This window comes from Syzygium oleosum, unplaced genomic scaffold (assembly GCF_021117445.2).
Source record: "Syzygium oleosum isolate NSW1041296 unplaced genomic scaffold, Sole_v2.1 Sole_v2.11, whole genome shotgun sequence".
Lineage (NCBI taxonomy): Eukaryota > Viridiplantae > Streptophyta > Magnoliopsida > Myrtales > Myrtaceae > Syzygium > Syzygium oleosum.
Window position 1 is genome coordinate 3,504,208 of NW_026607495.1, and position 9,682 is coordinate 3,513,889.

Consider the following 9,682-nt stretch of genomic DNA (forward strand, 5'->3'; position numbering starts at 1 on the left):
ATTACGTAAATCCGATGTCCGAGTTATTTTATTGTTCTTTTTATTTTACTGTTTGATCATTTGTTTCCGCAACACAATCATTATTATCCTAATTAATTCACATACTTTACAGCTCATTGACTTAAGTTTTTAAGTGAATGTGGATCTGAGTGGATACGTCATTAATGGGCTCGGCTTTTGTCTTAATCTTGACGATCTCTTCGGAACAAAATAAAGAATTATCAACGGATTTGCTCTCTCTGTTTTTGTTTTTTCAGGAAAATTTTCTACAGATTCAAATCGATTATTTTCTCAATAAAATTTCGCACCAAAATCCTCATTTTGTCAATCTCATATATCTATTATTTTTGGCCAGTCTAATGTGTTATATACTCAAAAGGAAATCGAAACATCATTTAGAACAGAGCTTGCCAAATCGAGAATCGCCAAGACTAGACTATTTGCGAAGTCGCCCCCAAAGCAAAATCCCACCTTGATCCTCCATGGTTTGCTCATTGTCATAAGGAAAATGCTTATATGACGGTCCTTAACCTACCGTGACAATAACAATTTATTTTGGGCCAAAAAAATTTAAATAACAAATAATTAAAAATTATTGTGGGGTCTACTCCTTTAAGAATTTGTGCTTCACAACATGCTATTATTCTAACAGTAGACCAAAAATTGTTATGCTAGCAAAATCCATTTCTCTCGTTCAGAGTCTAAGTAAATTAAACTGAATTGGACCGTCGCAATTGAGTGAGTGACGGGCTGTCGCAAAAGGATAATTTCCGTTCGCGGCGCAGAGATTTCAGTCAGAGGAGGGGCTGGGATCGATCCTCCACACCACAAGTGGCCTTAGAATTGTGCTTCCTATTTAATCTAATTGATTAATTAAAGTACGAGGGGGGCCTAGAAACTACACATCCATCATAAAGTAGTAGAAGACTTTCCGATGGAGTCATGGCGTGCAAGTGCATGGAACCTTCAGAATGGACAAAGCTTACGATGGGACGACAATTCATAACATTATTTTCCCCATAATTCCCTGCCGATCTCACCAGCCAACGCTATCATCAGTCCAATCAAGAAGTCTTGCTTCGCCGTCTCCATCTCTCTTCTTCTTCTTCCTCCTCCTCCATTTTATCAGCGTTTATACTTGAAGTCCTGAATCGGCACCTACGTATCTATGGCATGACTGTTGGCTATCTGGTTCAAGGTTTTAACTCGTCGACATATATTACTACCCTCTCTTCTCCTCCTCCTCCTCCTCCTTCTTCTTCTTTCACCTTATCCCCTACAAGTGAAAATCTCCGAATGTGCATCCAGCAAAACCACTTAGGCTGCGTTTGGTAGTCGGGATAAAATTCAGGATAGGATAAATTTTATCATATCCCGTGTTTGGTGCCTACTCAAGATAGGATAAAGTTGGATATAAAAGGGATATAACTCGGATAAAATTATCCCATGGGAAAGGTGGGATAAGGGTGGATAGGATTTCTAATATCCATAATATAAAAGTTATTTTTCTCAAATAACAAACTTGTTAAATTAATAAAATTAAAATAATATTTGAATATAAATATAAAAAATTCAAAATAACAAAATAACAATAAAAAAATTTTTATTTATTCTTATTTTTATTTATATATTCAAATTTCTTTCTATCTTATGATATAAATTTCATATACATATATACACACATTTAGTATTTATATTTATTACATATTTTAGGCATATTTGTATAGTTTACTATTTAATAAAATTTTATTAGAGAATGATGGAAGGGGAAGAAATAAAAAATAAAATAATTAAAAAAGAGAGGGAAAATTAATAAACAAAAAATGAAATAGGTAAGAGTGTCGTAAGAAATTTTTATCATCTCCCGTTGTACAATTTTTATGTTCATTTACACTGATATAACGTTCATAGCAAATAATGGACATAGTAATATGTGAAAATATCTGGCTTTATTACCGCGATTCACCAAACAGTAGATAGGATATAGCAAATCCCTTGGATTTTATATCCTATCCTATCCAATCATATCCTTACTAGAAATCCGGACGACCAAACGCAGCCTTAGAGCACCAACAAACACCAGAAAATAATATGGCTCACTCATCATCCACTCTTTATTTCCTCATTTTGCCGACTATTCTGATCCGAACCTACCCATCCCATGCACAACACTGCCACCATACCATCGGAAACCTACGCAAAGAACCGCGACGCCGTCTTGAGGTCTCTCCCCTCCAACGTGGCTGCTGCACATGATGGGTTCTATGCCACGAGTGAGGGCACGCAATCACTTACTGCCGAGGTGACACGTCAGCAAATACCTGTGCGATCTGCGTGAGGTCCAGATTATTTATTTCCCCAAAGATTTAAACATGTTCTCTCCCACGATATTTTCGGGCATCCTGATGAAATTAACGTGCTAAGCCAAATTTTCATCGTGGCGGGCTTAGTCCAATTAATTCAGTTATTTCAAGGCTATTCGCTAAAATTCGTCTACTGGTCTGATAATTATGCAAACGGGATAAGTGCATTGGAAGTTCTAAAATTTGTTATGAAAGTGCAATTTAGTCTTATATCTTTCAAAAAGTGCTTAAGTCCTAAAACCTATCACAAAATGCAATTGAGTTCTAAAACTTTCAAAAAGTGCTATCAAGTTCCAAAACTTGTCAAATTAGTCCAATCAAGTCCTTCCGTTGATTGCACTTTTTAAAATTTTTATAACTCAATTGCATTTTCGTAACAAGTTTTAGGATTCGTTTGCACTTTTTGAAAATTTTAGGACTCGACTGCACTTTTGTGACAAGTTTTAGAACTTGATTGCATTTTTTGCAAGGTTTAGGACTCAATTGCACTTTTGTGACAATTTTTAGAACTTCCAATGCACTTATCCATTAGGCTTAATTAAATACTAATGAAAATGCTCCTAACATCTATATGCAATTTAATTCATTTATTGTTTGGGGGTCGGGGTTGATCAATAATTTTATATGTAATGAACAATTAAACGGATCGCTAAAATTTAGGTGTAAAAAAAAAACGTATCATATTGTCGCCAGATCTTGGCGAGGGCCCAAAGCCCTCCCTTGTGACTGGCAATGGTCGGCTGGTAACCTCGTTAACCAGAAATGTAAAATAAAAAAATAAAAAATAAAAAGAAAAAAGAAAAAAAATTTAAAAAATATTAAAATATTATTAAAAGTTGTCCACGTCAGCGCTAATTTTGTCGCTTAAGACGGCTGACATCTACTTCAGCGATTTCCAGACAAAATTGGTCGGATGGACTTATTTGGCAAAATATAGGTTTATGACTCAATTGATACTATTAAAAAAATTTAGGATTGAATTGATAAAAGTATAATAGGTTTAAGACTGTGTAGATAATTTTCTTCAAAGAAAACGGGAATGTTTTTCTTAAATGATTGCGCACAATTATTTTCTCATTTTGTGTTTATCTAGCTTTAATGCTTCATTCAAGTCTTCCGCCCCACAAAGTCAAAAAGGCACATGTTAGGTGCAAACTTTCCTTCGTGGGACTTTCACGCGAAAGCCATTGATAGTGGACTTTGTACTCAAGTGTTTAGCCTTTGAAGCTCGCTTTTAGTCAAATTTAGTGGCTAACACCAAATTAAGAATTGATGCACTCCTACAATAAAAGATTTAGAAAAGGAAAAAGATGTGTGATGGACAGATTACGGAGGACCGCATAATTCTTCTAGACAATTGCTCTTCAAGGAGGACATTTTTAACAAGATAAAATCTCATGCCTGAAGAATTATAGAACACGATTGGAGTGGAAAAAAGATAGTAGAACCATATATTTAAATGAGTTTATACCGCTTTTGAATCTGTTTTTCTAAATTTGCTCTTTCCTGTAGAAGAAAATTAGCAATGAAAATTTCTACAATATCATGCACTCCTATGAGATGGTTGCAAAAGGAATCGAAACATCATTTAGAACAGAGCTTGCAAAATCGAGAATCACCAAGATTAGACCATTTGCAAAGTCGCCCTGAAAGCAAAATCCCACCTTGATCCTTCATGGTTCGCTCAACGCCAGAAAGTCCATCTAAAGTTTCCAAATATCGCTCTCAATTAGTTGGGTTCTCTGCATACCGTGGTGATCTTCGATTCTCGTTCAGGAACTAACCAAATTTAACTGGACTGGACCATCGCAATTGAGCGAATGATGAGCCGTCGCAAAAGGGGTTTACTGCTAAAAAAGACTAATAAGTTCTGTTCGCGGCTGAGATTTCAGTCAGGAGGGGTGCAATCGGTCCTCCACACCACAAGTGATCATATATTTTTGCTTTCTATTTATCTAACTAATTGATTGAAGTTATAGAATGCTTTCTGATGGGGTCATGGCTTGCAAGTTGCATGGAACGTGTAGAATGGACAAAACTTATGAGACGACAATTCAAACGTTATTGTTCCTATAATTCCATGCCGACCTAGCCAAGCCAATACAATCATCAATCAAACGTTATTGTTCCTAATCCTAGAGAGCATTAGCGGCAAGAAGAATAGCTGCTTCTTCCAATGAGATGGGGGTGAAAATCTCGCTAGCTATGTAAGTTGCATCTGTGCTATTATGACACATATTACGCCGCACTGATCTAATTAAGTTGAAATTCTTCCATTGAAATAATTTTTACAGGCGTGGAAGCATTGGAGAGCTGGTACATCGCTCAAAGTGTTAGATCCATTCATCGGCAACTCGTATTCAATGGATGAAGTACTTAGATGCTTCCACATTGATTTACTAGGTGTTCAGGAAGATCCAGCTGATAGACCCGCTATGGCAAGCATAGTCCTTATGTTGAGCACCCACTCTGTTAAGCTTCCACAGCCTCAACAACAAGCCTTCTTCCTCCGAAGGAGCACGAAGAGACAGTTGAAAGAGTTCGAGCCGGACGAATCCACTAGTAGGTCTATGCCATGGTCGACCAATGAAATGTCGATTACTAAGGCGTACCCTCATTGAATCGTGATGTGAGTGAAAGTCGTTCTTCATGATAGTCTCACAAAGACATTGAGATCCTTGGCCTTCCATAGGGATCATTAATGAACAATTGACAAGCACCTATGTTTTTCGAAAATAGGTTGCTAGTTGCCAAGGGATCATGCACATGAAGTACATAATGGCTTCTCTTATTGAGGAAATAGCACGACTACACCAAATTACTAGGTTCTCCTTTGAATGTGTGTGTTTTTAGTCAATATCATTTGAGTGTGGACGATGGAGGACTCAGCACACCAAGAGATGTGTATCCTACTAATCTTGGTGATTAGTAGAAGTTTTTGGGCCATCCGTAGTTATTCACGCATTGAGTTTTCCACGTAAAATCTTAGTATTGTTGTTACCTTTGTCTCTTTATCATTTCAACATTATATTTACATATTTCGAGATTGTATTGTTATAACATATTGCTTGTTTTTGCTAGGGTTAAGTTGATTTTGATCGATTTAGTTTTGGGGAAAATATTAATCCTGAATTTGATTAGTTCTTGATGAATTGTTATTCGGTTGTCTCCAACCCGTGACGCAGCAGTAACGTGTCTCTCCATCGGAGATTTTAGCCGTGGCCTACAATGAGTTGAACTAGGTCAACAAGCACCTCTATGAACGGCAAGTGCTCCAATAGCTTTTCAAAATGATAGGGCCCACATTGGACACGTGTTGCCATGTAAATGAACTATTGCACAGATGATGTGGCACAGATAGGTGGCACCCAGCTGTATGTAATATTCTCTCGCTCGGGGGAGAGTCGGAGTCCATCAATCTTTGATATCAGTGGGTCCACCTCATAAAGTTCAGAGTTCGAAAGGTCACAAAGCGCTTTCTGTCGCCATCGTCATCACTATAAACTGAGATATTGGTGTTACATGCATCTCGACTTTTGTTGGTCAAGTCCTCCCACTCAAGAAGAGAATGCAAGTACACGCAATTGACCTTGATAACGACCCTTGTACGAGGACAAAAAGGCGACCATCCTCACCGTTCATCTTAATCTCTTTCCCCACCTGAATCACAGTGGCCTAACCAACATTTTTGAGTCAATCCAATATGTGACATTTTATCTTCCAAAGTTTTTCGATCAATGAATGCAGCAAAATCAACATAAAATCTTCAAGCCCCATCTCTCTCTCTCACCACCTCCATCGCGGCTCACACGGCCCTCACCTCACTGTTGTTGCTCGCCACTATTGGCAATCGCTTCCCCATTGCATCGGCCCATCTTTCCGCGAGCTCGCCTCTCTATCACAAATGGAGGAGGGCAGTGATATTTTCCGTGGATATGAGGAAGAAGCGAAGGAAAATGTAAACGAGAAAGAAAAGAAAAGAAGAAATAATGTATAAATGGGAAGAATAAGTTCAGACCATTCTTTTCTTTATGTTAACATGTCATTTTCTCAGTGCAGCAAACTCAAATCATCAATTTACACTCACTAAAAAAGAAAAGAAAAAATATGTCAATTATCTCTAATTTTAGAGAACCTCAATACATAATAAAATTTAGTGGAGTGTGAAATTGGGGAAATTACCAAAAAAAGTCCTAAATCTAATGAATTTGTGCTAATTTAGTTATAATCCTTTCAATTATTCCAATTAATTCCTAAACATTTTCACATTTTATCAATTGAGTCCATCCAGTCAATGCTAGTTGGAAATCGCCGACGTAGATGCTGAACCATCCTACGTGGCCTGGCCAGTGCTAATGTTAACATTTTTAATGATTTTTTTTTGAATTTTTTATAAATTTTTTGGTTTTTTTCTTTTACTTTTTTTGTGCTAATTTTAATAGATTTAAGAATTAACTAAAAAGTCCTAAATCTATTGGATTTGTGCTAATTTAGTTATAATCCTTTCAATTGTTCCAATTAATTATTAAACATTTTCACATTTTATCAATTGAGTCTGTCCGGTCAATTTTGGTTGAAAATTGCCAACGTAGATGCTGAACCATCCTACGTGGCTTGGCCAGTGCTAATGTTGATATTTTTTAATGAATTTTTTTGAATTTTTTATAAAATTTTTGTTTTTTTCGTTTACTTTTTTTTAAGTGAGGCAACCTTAATCGAGGGCCAAGATGAGGGTTGCAATACCCTCACTGGCCCCACCTAGATAAACTATTCGGTGGTTGGTGACATTCTCCAAACTTGATAAACTCACGTACATCCAGATAAATTGGCTCTGGCATAGGGGATGGGATGAACCCGAATTGGGTATAAAAGTTTAAAAATTAACTTAACAGTTCCTCTCTCTACTTCACCTTTGATTACTCATTTTCGGCCTCCATTGTTCCACAATCTCTCTCTTGGTCGACTATGAACTAGGCGTTCATCAAGTGTTTGATGAAACACTAAAGAGAGATCCTTCTCGCCTTCAGTTAAGAATTTTTCTTGATAGAGAGGTCGCCCCTCCTCCATTTCGCTTTGTAGTTCGAGTGTCGAGTTCCACCTGTTGCACATAAGGAAAGCCGCAACGGCACCATGTTGCAGAACCTCCTTCTGCAAGGCCACCCACAATGCTCCCCTTCTCTGTTGTTACCTCCCTTAGCTCTTCCAAGATGGTGCCGCCGCTTTCATCGGCGATGGAGTCCAGCCACATGACCCAGAGGAAGTTCCTCTTGCTAATTACGAGGTCATACCAGAACTTCATGAGGTCGTGTCTGTTGAAAGTCATAAAGTTCTCGAGGATAGTCATCGAGAGAGTTTGAGTCATCATGTACATAAGGAGCCTGTCGGAGATAAGATTTTTAAAGATTTTCATATAAGAAGGATTTTAAAAGATTTTCAATCTTATCTTAGATTGTTGTTTTTCAAAGATTTCAAATCCTATCTTTGCACCAAATATATGATGTGATACTTTTACAGTCCGGAGGATATTGGGAGGATTTCAAATCCATTTTTATCATATCCAATTCTAATTCCAATTTCAATTCGGACACCCTAACGCAACATTAAGATTTAATGATTGAGATGAAGTATGTTTGCGTGCTCTCTAGAAGAGTGTCCGTACTTTCCCTGCTGCAGTCTCCGCGTTGGAGCAAATAGGAATGCAGGGTCACATAAATTGACTTTAATCAATGACCTCGTACGAGGGCAATTGCTGTCTTCCATCCTAACCACCATCCATCTTATTCCCCAGTTCCTGTCGCTTTAACATCGTGGAATGGACTTTAACTGTATTTGACTTTAGGGAAAATCCCTCACCGGTTTGTCCTGACTTGTCATGAGTCTCTTTTGACCTTCCCGAAGAAAGAAAAATATGTTATAGCTTTTTCGTGATTTAAGAAATTAATTTCTCTATGGTTTAAAACTTTTAAATATGTCATATGGAATAAAATTTGAAAATTTTAAATGTTCAAAACTCAATCCTCGAATTTCAATTTGCAATGGTGCGCCTTGTATCAACTTTTCAAGAAAAAGAAAATTTATATTTCACCCCCAAATTTGTGCCGCAAGCCCAATCAATTCATCAAAATAGGTAATCATGAATTCTTGCTTCACCATCTCCCTCGTTCTCTCCTCCTTCTTCATCAAAATTTTCGGTGCTGGAGATGCACCTAGTTACATAGATCATGATTGCCCAAACACCACCCTCTTCACTCCCAACTCCACCTACCAATCCAACCTCCACACCCTCCTCTCTTCCCTCTCCTCCGCCGCCATCGACAACGTGTTCCATGGATCGAAAATAACAAGTTTAGACTGGGGAAAACGATTTTCCCTTCTAACAATAAGGCAAACATTTTTCCTGATTTCTTATTGCGCGTCAAAGTGAGAATTATAGGTCCCTCTATGTCTATTTCTTATTTCTCGTCATTTTTTTATTTTCTTTTTTGACATATGTTTTAGTCATTAATGCTCATGTTCTGTTACATTCCCAAACAAACATGATCATACGTAACGTTTTACACATACGATTCCATTAATTCTTTCCTAATATCTTTTTAATTCTTGTTATTTTGATGGATTACAAAATAAATAAAGAAGATGTTGATTTTAGTTTTTTAGTCATCACATGCCATTTTTTTAACGATCACTTACTATTAAATACCATCAAATCAATTTTTTCAACTTGTTTTATGGACAAATTATAAAAAATGGTTTACTTTCTGAATTTCTTGAAAACATTTCTAGTAACAAGAAGTTTTCGGTGAAATAAATGGACCTTTAATTTCTTCACATTTGCTCTTTAAGCGCGATCTTTTTGTTTTTCTCTATTTTTTTTTTAACATTTGCTCTGGCCTATAGCAATTTCAATTTCTAAAATCTCATACAATCATAAACAACACATATACTGATGCTATTCCTCAGTGGCCTATCTAAAACCGACGTTGTTTTGAGCCTCATTGGACGCATTAGATTGCCAAGCATGCCACATAGGATGGCTAGAGCTAACTAGACTGCCACGTTAGCGAAATCCGGCCTAAATTGATCGAAATGACTACTTGGAAAACATCAAAAGGTTCTGATAAAAAAATCATTAAAAGGTTTAGGACTAAATTGGCCAAATTAAAAAAGATTAGGACTAAATTGGCGACCGTACAATAGGGTTATGACTTTTTGAACAAATCTCCCATTGAAAAGTTGTATTTGAAGGAACAGATCATTGTACGTGATTCAACATTTCATATAATTTTATGGGCAAGTTTTCAATATCTAGGTAAGTATGA